Raw genomic sequence first — 10458 nt, forward strand, 5'->3', positions numbered from 1 at the left:
AATAAAATCAAATAAAATCAACTGATCCCAGGAAGCTCGTTGTTCCAACAAACACGACTGCCCGAAATCTAGGCTTTCTGGTGCCGTTCACGTCACATTAGAGATATCCGAAAATATCCTCTCAACCAATCACTAACTGCAGCGGTGACCAACCTCAGCCGGGATGAGCGGGAATTTCTGCTATGTCCAGGATAGGATCAGGTAGCAACATCCAGTTATCTAGGGGAGTATCAGAAAAGATACCTGCTGCTGATTGCTGAGAACAAGGAACATTTCTACAATATTTTATATTGCGCGGACAAACTGTTTATAGAAACACCAAGAACCTGTGGCATTTATATTGTATGTTATGTCCACATCCAGAGGCTTTACACCACCAGTGAAAGACCGAGCGACCGACCATAGTGGTGTGTGGTTTTACAGCTAGCAAAGCCATTTCCCTGCAAGATACAGTGATTGTGCGTTGAGATAAGGCATGGTGGGCACCTCTATAAATGCCCTGTGTGCCATGTAGTATGGCAGCTGTGAGGTGGGGCAAGGACGACACTAAGGCTATGTGCGCACTAGAAATGACTAAGGAAAAAACGGGCCCAGTGAAAAAATACCGCAACAAAAACCGCAACAAAATCCTGATGCGGTTTTGCCGCGGAATTTCTGCGGTTTTGCCGCAGGTTGGTCCTTGCGTTTTCTTTTAACAATAATTCATGGCAAAACCGCAGGGACCTGCAAAAAAGAAGTGACATACACATAAATTCCGCAGCGGAAATTCGCAGGAACAAAAAAACGCAGTGTGTCCACAGTATTTTTTAATCCCCATAGATTTTCGTCTGCACCATGACAAGTATGCACCATATAAGTATGATGCATTGAATTAGGCCAGAATTGGGCCAGAAGTGACCGGAAGGTACATGGAAACATAGTCACTAAACAATGTTCGTGTGTGTCTTAACTTTCACCTCTATAATACCTCACTTTCTACTGCACCCTCTGATCCCTAAAGCCAGTAATGAACTTTTCATCTCTCCCACCATCCCCCCCACCCATCTCCCCTTCCCCTCAGATATTTTCCTCCACATTTCACCCTGTGTCTCCAGACACACACGTCCATCTCATGGCCTCACCTGCTCCCACCTAACACTCTCACTGCTTCTCCTCACTGCTGGAGATATCTCTCCTAATCCTGGTCCTTCTCACCACATCCCTATTGTCACTTCCAACCCTCATCCACAAACTAACAAATTTCCGCACCCTCTCAAACCTCATACCCATCCATCCAGCCTCCGCTCCCCCAGTCCCTCTAACAGGAGCTCTATGGAACGCTCGCTCTGTCTGCAACAAACTATCCTACATCCATGATCTTTACATCACTAAAACTCTCCTTCCTCGCCATCACTGAAACCTGGCTCACCCCCTCTGACACTGCCTCTCCTGCTGCACTTTTTTATGGCAGTCTCCAACTCTCTCACACCCCCCGCCCGGCAGCAACAAGCATGGTGGAGGAGTTGGTTTGCTCCTGTCCGACCAATGCTCCTTTACACCAATTCCACTACCACCCTCGGTTACTCTCCCATCTTTTGAGGTGCACTCCGTTCGCATCTACGCCCCCTCCAACCTTCAACTGGCTGTCATTTACCGCCCTCTAGGGCCAGCCACTGCCGTTTTTGACCATTTCACCACCTGGCTACTACACTTCCTTTCCACCGACATCCCCACCATCATCATGGGTGATTTCAACATCCCCATTGACACTTCCCACTCATCTGTCTCCAAACTTCTAACACTCGCTTCCTCCTTCGGCCTCACCCAATGGTCCTCTGCAGCTACTCACAAAGATGGCCACACGCTAGACCTCATGTTCACTCGCCTCTGTTCCCTATCTAACCTCTCTAACATGCGTCTCCCCCTGTCTCACCACAACCTCCTCACATTCTATTCCCTCTCTTCCCCAAGTACGCAATCCCCCCTCCACAAACTTTCACACCCTCGCAGCAATATCAAACACATTGATTTACACGCCCTTTCTCAGTCCCTTCTCCCTCTCACAGACATTACATTTCTACACGATGCAGATGCAACTTTATACAACACTACAATCTCTGCAGCTCTCGATTCAGCTGCCCCCCTCACACACACACCAAAACCCGACCAATCAACAGGCAACCCTGGCACACAAGGCAGACTAAAGAACTAAGAAGGGCTTCCAGAATTGCTGAACGCAGATGGAAGAGGTCTCATTCCACTGAGCACTTCATTGCATATAAAGAGTCCCTCACCACTTTCAAGTCCACACTCACTGCTGCAAAACAAACCTACTTCTCATCCCTCATATCCCCTCTCTCTCACAACCCTAAACAGCTATTCAACACTTTTAATTCTCTCCTCCGTCCTCCAGCACCACCTCCCTCTCCTCTCATCTCAGCTGAAGACTTTGCATCTTTCTTCAAGCAGAAGATTGACAACATCAGAGCAAGCTTTGGCCCACAATCACCACAGCCCCTCATCATAGCTACTCAGCCTTCTGCCTCCAAATCCAGCTTCTCCACCATGACAGAAAACAATCTTTCCACTCTACTCTCAAGATCACATCTAACCACCTGTGCACTAGACCCGCTCCCATCACACCTCATCCCCAACACCACTGCAGTCCTCATCCCAGCCCTAACCCATCTCTTCAACCTATCACTAACAACTGGCGTATTCCCTTCACGCTTTAAACATGCCTCTATTACGCCATCCTCAAAAAGCCCTCCCTTGACCCATCCTCTGTGTCAAACTATCGCCCCATATCCCTTCTCCCCTATGCCTCAAAACTACTGGAACAGCATGTCCATCTTGAAATGTCCTCATACCTCTCCTCCTGCTCTCTCTTTGACCAGCTACAATCTGGCTTCCGACCGCATCATTCCACTGAAACTGCCCTAACTAAAGTCACTAATGACCTACTAGCCGCCAAAGCCAAGCGACACTACTCTATCCTCCTCCTACTGGACCGGTCCTCTGCCTTCGACACAGTAGACCATTCCCTCCTACTACAGATTCTCTCATCTCTGGGCATCACAAACCTGACCCTATCTTGGATCTCCTCATACCTAACCGACCGAACTTTCAGCGTCTCCTATTCTCACACCACTTCCTCATCTCGCCCCCTATCTGTCCCCCAAGGCTCAGTTCTTGGACCCCTGCTGTTCTCCATCTACACCTTCGGCCTGGGACAGCTCATAGAGTCCTACGGCTTCCAGTATCATCTCTATGCCGATGACACACAGATCTACCTCTCTGGACCTGACATTACCTCTCTACTAACCAAAATCCCACAATGTCTGTCTGCTATTTCATCCTTCTTCTCTGCACGATTCCTAAAACTTAACATGGACAAAACAGAGCTCATTGTCTTTCCTCCTCCTCACTCATCTCCTCCAACAAGCCTTTCCATCAAAGTTGATGGTTGCTCACTCTCCCCAGTCTCACAAGCTCGTTGCCTTGGAGTAACCCTCAACTCTGCTCTATCCTTCAAGCCACACATCCAAGCCCTCTTCAACTCATGTCGTTTACAACTTAAAAATATCTCCCGGATCCGTGCTTTCCTTAACCAAGAATCAACAAAAACACTAGTGCATGCCCTCATCATCTCCCGCCTTGACTACTAAAACCTTCTGCTCTCTGGCCTCCCTTCCAACACTCTTGCACCCCTCCAATCTATCCTAAACTCTGCGGCCCACTTAATCCACCTCTCCCCTCGCTACTCCCCAGCCTCGCCACTCTGCCAATCCCTTCACTGGCTTCCCATCGCCCAACGACTCCAGTTCAAAACACTAACCAAGACATACAAAGCCATGCACAACCTGTCTCCTCCTTACATCTGTGACCTAGTCTCCCGGTACCTACCTGCACGCAACCTCAGATCCTCACAAGATCTCCTTCTCTGCTCCTCTCCTATCTCCTCTTCCCACAATTGCTTACAAGATTTCTCCCGTGCATCCCCCATACTCTGGAATGCTCTACCTCAGCATATCAGACTCTCCCCTACCGTGGAAAGCTTCAAGAGGAACCTCAAGACCCACCTCTTCCAACAAGCCTACAACCTACAATAGCCCTCAGTCCAGAAGACCACTGCGCAACCAGCTCTGTCCTCACCTATTGTACCACCACCCATTCCCTGTAGACTGTGAGCCCTCGCGGGCAGGGTCCTCTCTCCTCCTATACCAGTCTGTTTTGTACTGTTAATGATTGTTGTATGTATACCCTCTTTCACTTGTAAAGCGCCATGGAATAAATGGCGCTATAATAATACATAATTTTGTCGGAGGACTGCAGAAAGGTTATAAACATTTTCTGCAGCATAATACGCGGCAATTCCGTGGGTAAACCCGCTGCGTGCGCACATGGCCTTACACTGCAGCGGTTTAAAGCCACATGACAGCTGTGTGAACGCAGCGTAACAAACTGCACAAAGCAAAACTAACAAAAGATGCTCCAGACTTTATATTTTGCATGTAATAAGAATCAATCAATATGTCTGAGTGGACAGTTCGTCTCAGACCTCAATGAAACGTCAGTTTTTCTTTTCTCGCATAAGAGAAAAATTCCCATCACTGCGCTAGATCAGTTTTTCGTTGGTGCCTTCATTTCACTATCAGTTTTGCTAAATTCCATCGACTTGTTAATTGGATTTAGATCTGGGACACTCATCAAAAACGAAAGTCACTATTTGTGGACATGACCCCATAGATTATGGGATATGTGTTTCATTTGTGAAAAAAAAAATAAGTAAAATAAAAGTTTAAAAAAACAACACGGACAGAACATGACGGATGTCTAAATTAGAGCCAAATTTGCTGTATCAGAAGATGGCCAGCAAATCTGCAGGCAAAGATGTAAGCTTAGGGTCACTGTCCCTTCCATAGAGCTTATGCTGTCAGTGATAGGCCGAGGCGTCCTGATGTGTCACCTGTACGACCTACAGAGGCGCCATCCCAAACACTCCACTCCAGAGCAGGGGCGAATAGTGGGCACTCTCACCTGACATTGCACTTACTATAGGGCTTTATGCATGTGCCCACCATTGTATAATGCCCTCCATACTGCACTGACTATAGGGCTTTATATAAGTGCCCCCCCATACTGCACTGACTATAGGGCTTTATACAAGTGCCCCCACCATACTGCACTGACTATAGGGCTTTATATAAGTGCCCCCCCATGCTGCACTGACTATAGGGCTTTATGCATGTGCCCATCATTGTATAATGCCCTCCATACTGCACTGACTATAGGGCTTTATATAAGTGCCCCCCCCCATACTGCACTGACTATAGGGCTTTATATAAGTGCCCCCCCATGCTGCACTGACTATAGGGCTTTATGCATGTGCCCATCATTGTATAATGCCCTCCATACTGCACTGGCTATAGGGCTTTATATAAGTGCCCCCCCCCATACTGCACTGACTATAGGGCTTTATATAAGTGCCCCCCCCCATACTGCACTGACTATAGGGCTTTATATAAGTGCCCCCCCATACTGCACTGACTATAGGGCTTTATATAAGTGCCCCCCCATACTGCACTGGCTATAGGGCTTTATATAAGTGTCCCCCCCATACTGCACTGACTATAGGGCTTTATATAAGTGTCCCCCCCATACTGCACTGACTATAGGGCTTTATATAAGTGCCCCCCCCATACTGCACTGACTATAGGGCTTTATATAAGTGCCCCCCCATACTGCACTGACTATAGGGCTTTATATAAGTGCCCCCATGCCTCACCATTCAGCTGTCCTCCCACTGTACTACAGGCATCATGTCACTCTCCCACCACACCAGCATGTCACTGCTCTCCATGTGCTAATGATCCAGGGAGAAGCCATTCATGTTTTCCCCAGTGCTGCCCCCTATTCTTCTGGAGGAAACCCGGAGAGAGGACGAGGGCTCCGCACTGAGCATGTCCTGGTACCGGCCGCCGGCAGTGACATGTATGACACCAGCCATGTCCGCACACACATGTAGGTCCGCACTAAGCGCAGGACACGAGGACGGAGCCGCACACACAAATCACTGCGCTGCTGACCGGTGACAGCCACTCACCTCTGCCGGCCGCGCTGTCTGTCAGAAGAGGGGGATGAGAGGAGAGCGCAGGGCCGTGCTCACAGCTCCGATGCCGCCGCCGATCTGTCACGGGATGAGGGCACACACCGCTCACATGTGACCGCGAGCCTGCTGCTGCTCCTCAGGAACTCAGGACTCGGAGCTCAGCCGGCGTCAGCGAAACTGTGCACGAGCATCGGCGCGTGCCCGAGGGATAGAGCGCGGGGAACAACCGGACGGGGGCGCGCAAAGTGCGCGCGCATCTTAGGGTCGCTGACGACACGTTTGGGCGGCAAAAAGTTACGTCAGTCACAGCAGCGACCGCCACCGCCGTCCCCCCCGCCCCCTCCTGTGACTGACGGCTGGGAATAGCGGCCAGAGGCGCTGCAGAGACCTGCGTGTAATAACAATGTCCTCTACACGTGTGTAATAATAATGTCCTCTACATGTGTGCAATAATAATGTCCTCTACACGTGTGCTATAATAATGTCCTCTACACGTGTGCAATAATAATGTCCTCTACATGTGTGTGTTAATAATGTCCTCTACATGTGTGCAATAATAATGTCCTCTACACATGTGCAATAATAATGTCCTCTACATGTGTGCAATAATAATGTCCTCTACACGTGTGCTATAATACTGTCCTCTACACGTGTGCAATAATAATGTCCTCTACACATGTGCAATAATAATGTCCTCTACACGTGTGCAATAATAATGTCCTCTACATGTGTGTGGTAATAGTGTCCTCTACACATGTGCTATAATAATGTTCTCTACACATGTGTGGTAGTAATAATGTCCTCTACACAAGTGCGGTAATAATGTCCTCTACACGTGTGCAATAATAATGTCCTCTACACGTGTGCAATAATAATGTCCTCTAAACGTGTGCAATAATACTGTCCTCTACATGTGTGTGGTAATAGTGTCCTCTACACGTGTGCTATAATAATGTTCTCTACACATGCGTGTGGTAATAATGTCCTCTACACGTGTGTGTGGTAATAATGTCCTCTACACATGCGTGTGGTAATAATGTCCTCTACACGTGTGTGTGGTAATAATGTCCTCTACACATGCGTGTGGTAATAATGTCCTCTACACATGCGTGTGGTAATAATGTCCTCTACACGTGTGTGGTAATAATGTCCTATACACATGTGTGGTAGTAATAATGTCCTCTACACGTGTGTGGTAATAATGTCCTATACACATGTGTGGTAGTAATAATGTCCTCTACACGTGTGTGGTAATAATGTCCTCTACACGTGTGTGGTAATAATGTGCTCTACACGTGTGTGGTAATAATGTCCTATACACATGTGTGGTAGTAATAATGTCCTCTACACGTGTGTGGTAATAATGTGCTCTACACTTGTGTGGTAATAATGTCCTCTACACACATGTAGCAATAAATGTCATCTACGTGTGTGGTAATGTCCTCTGTGTGTGTATGATGTGCTCCACACTCATTTATGGCTTTAATACTGCTCTATGTAAATGAAGACTGTGGTAGACGTACTGGGGTGCAAACTGCGCCAAAGCAATGTCAATTTAGGGTAAAACATTTCCCTAATCTCGCCCACTCCATTATAAGCACCGACACAGAAATATTGCTTCTAGTCCATTAGTGTTTACAGTTTGGTAGCACTTTTTTGTCCTCTATAGCGCACACCTCACAGCTAATGACAGAGTATGATGGCCCCCATAGACCCACACACACAATAGGATGAACTGAACAGCCCTCCACATAGAATGCTAACCCAATAGAGCCCTACACACCACTCCACCACACCCAGCGTGATGCTCCCACATTGCCCCCCACACATTATGATGTCCACTGACCCCCACACACAATATTATACCCTTTTTTCTAAGTAGCTGTCCTGCGGTATAAATACCAATAGAACAATAGAACTTTATTTTACAGTGTATTTGATTGCAGAGAACCAGTTTTGTATAGTTCATATATTAATACCTCGTAATTTTGCACAAAAACAAAACTAGTGTTTTTTGAGGGAAAAATCATTTTTTGTCACTACTGTTCAAGACTCATAACTTTTTTATTTTCCCATCGATGTAGCTGTATTAAGGCTCGTTATTTTGTGGGATAATTTATGTTTTTTACTAGTACCATTTTGGTGTATCTAAAAAATATTGATTGACTTTTATTACATTATTTACAGACAAATTGTCAAAAATTGGAAATTCACAATCTGTGGTTCTTAAACGCCCCGCACTGTGCAGTATAAATGCTATATTACCTTTGTTCTTCGGCTCATTACGATTGGAGCCAAGGATCATCCTGTTTTGTAAATCATTTTTCACCAGAATTCTGACAGAAAACTATTTGAAACTTTGACGTTTTTATTCCAATTTAGGCTAGCTACACCAACTTTTTAAAAACTGGGCAAAGCTTAACCCCAAGGGAGTGTGGCCAAGCATGAATAGCAAAATTGTCAAAAATTACACCTCAAATATGGAATGCCGTATACAGTGTGTCCACCCATATCCTGTCCACCGCCATTAACTTGAGAACGGTGGCAACTATAGGCATAGAAGTGGTGTCTAGGTATAGTAAAGTAGCCATGCGCTACGCAATGAAATCACCTATAGCGCCACCTGCTGGAAAACAACGGAGTTAGCATTTTTATCTTGAAAACGGAACGATATAGAGAAAAAAAGTGAATTACAAAGTTGTAGGGCATCATCAATTCAATATGATTCGACACCTTGCATACAGAAATGCTATGATATGAAACCCATGACCCCCCCCCCAAACATTGAATGCTGGTCACGCATATGGCACTCTTTAACTTTGATGCTCAAAGTGGCCACCATCAGCGGCAATGCACATCTGGACTCTGGACAGTATACTGTATCTTGCTGCATTTTGTGCAATATGGTAGGTGACACGTTTCCACAAGCATCTGTGATACGTCGTCGTAGGTCCTGTGTTAGGGCCAGGTGGACGGGCAGACCCAGGAGGTGGATCCACTGGGCCGAACACCTTACTGAAGGCAAGGGGTCCGGTAGCCGGAGCACTACAGGTAGCAGGACAGTCCGATCAAAAGAGTGGAATGTAGAAGTCCCTGGGACCACGGAGTCACTGATGGTAGTCCGGGTGACGGAGCTCAGGTTCGGAGGCCGAGATGTTGTCAGGCGGAGTCCGGAACCGATGGAGCGAGAGGACGGATCACCACAGGGATCAGAGATGGTACGGACTGACGGGATGGCAGATAGTCAGCGTTCGGGGTTCGGGAATCGGCAGTACCGGATGGCGAGGCAGGAGCGGCTCTAGAAGAGAGATAGGTAAGTATACCACAGAGACAAGGAGACCTGACTCCTAGCTTAGGAAACACAAAGAACAGGCCCCGCCCACTTGGACATTAAACCCCTTTATACCCTGTACCTGTGTGTTCAATATCCTGTCAGTGGACGCTGGCCCTTTAAGAAAGGGTCAATGACCGCGCGCGCGCCCTAATGCGCATGCGCGAGGCCCGGGTGCCAGAAGCCAGGGCAGGGAGCGGCGAACAGGAGGCAGAGGAGCCGGGCTGGAGCGAAGCTGCCGGCGGACGCTGGGAGCGGGGACCGGGACGCCTGGGGATCATAGGTGAGGGGGCCTGGAGGCTGTGGAGCGGGGGACGCTGGACAGAGGAGCCGGGGAGCGAGCCAGGGAATCCGGGGAGCGTGGCAGGGGAGCCGGGGAGCTGGGCAGGGGACCCGGGGAGCGTGACAGTACCCCCTCCCCCACGCCCCCCTCCCCGCAACCGGGACAGGAAGGCACGAATCAGAGGAGTACCCACATTCTCCCGGGGCTCCCAGGACCTATCCTCAGGACCATACCCCGCCCAGTCCACCAAGAAGAACTGCCGGCCCCGTACGGTTTTCATGGCCACGATATCCCTTACCGCATAGATGTCATCATCAGCAATAGGAGGAGGAGCAGAACTGGCAGCAGCGGAGAAGGGACCAAGGACAACCGGCTTGAGCAGGGAGACGTGGAAGGAGTTGGGTATCCTCATCGTGGCCGGGAGCTGCAGCTTGTAGGAGACCTCATTTATTTTGCTGAGGACTTTAAACGGCCCGATGTAGCGAGGACCCAGCTTGTATGATGGTAGCTCCAATCGGACGTACTTGGAAGCAAGCCAGACCAGATCTCCTGGAGAGAAACACGGGGGATCCAGACGCCTCTTGTCTGCGTGTCTCTTCATCCGCAGGGAAGCACGTCCAAGGGACGTCTTGACATAGTCCCAAATTGTTGCAAAGTCACGGGCTACAGCATCAGCAGCAGGGACATCCGAGGAAGAGGATACAGGTAATGGGACGGAAGGCTGAAGTCCGTAAACGACATGGAAGGGAGAGC

General features: G+C 48.5%; 1 protein-coding gene across 2 annotated transcripts in view; it reads right to left on the reverse strand.

Annotated features, from left to right (window-relative positions):
• PALS2 (protein associated with LIN7 2, MAGUK p55 family member) overlaps nt 1-6301 on the reverse strand; it is a 257887-nt gene extending 251586 nt beyond the window's left edge. For both annotated transcript variants that reach the window (XM_075315355.1, XM_075315354.1), the window contains exon 1: nt 6086-6301. The gene's annotated coding sequence lies outside the window, so the exon portion shown is untranslated. The remainder of the gene's footprint in view (nt 1-6085) is intronic.
• Nucleotides 6302-10458: the final 4157 nt, after the last annotated feature.

The sequence above is a fragment of the Anomaloglossus baeobatrachus genome, chromosome 6 (assembly GCF_048569485.1).
Source record: "Anomaloglossus baeobatrachus isolate aAnoBae1 chromosome 6, aAnoBae1.hap1, whole genome shotgun sequence".
Classification (NCBI taxonomy): domain Eukaryota; kingdom Metazoa; phylum Chordata; class Amphibia; order Anura; family Aromobatidae; genus Anomaloglossus; species Anomaloglossus baeobatrachus.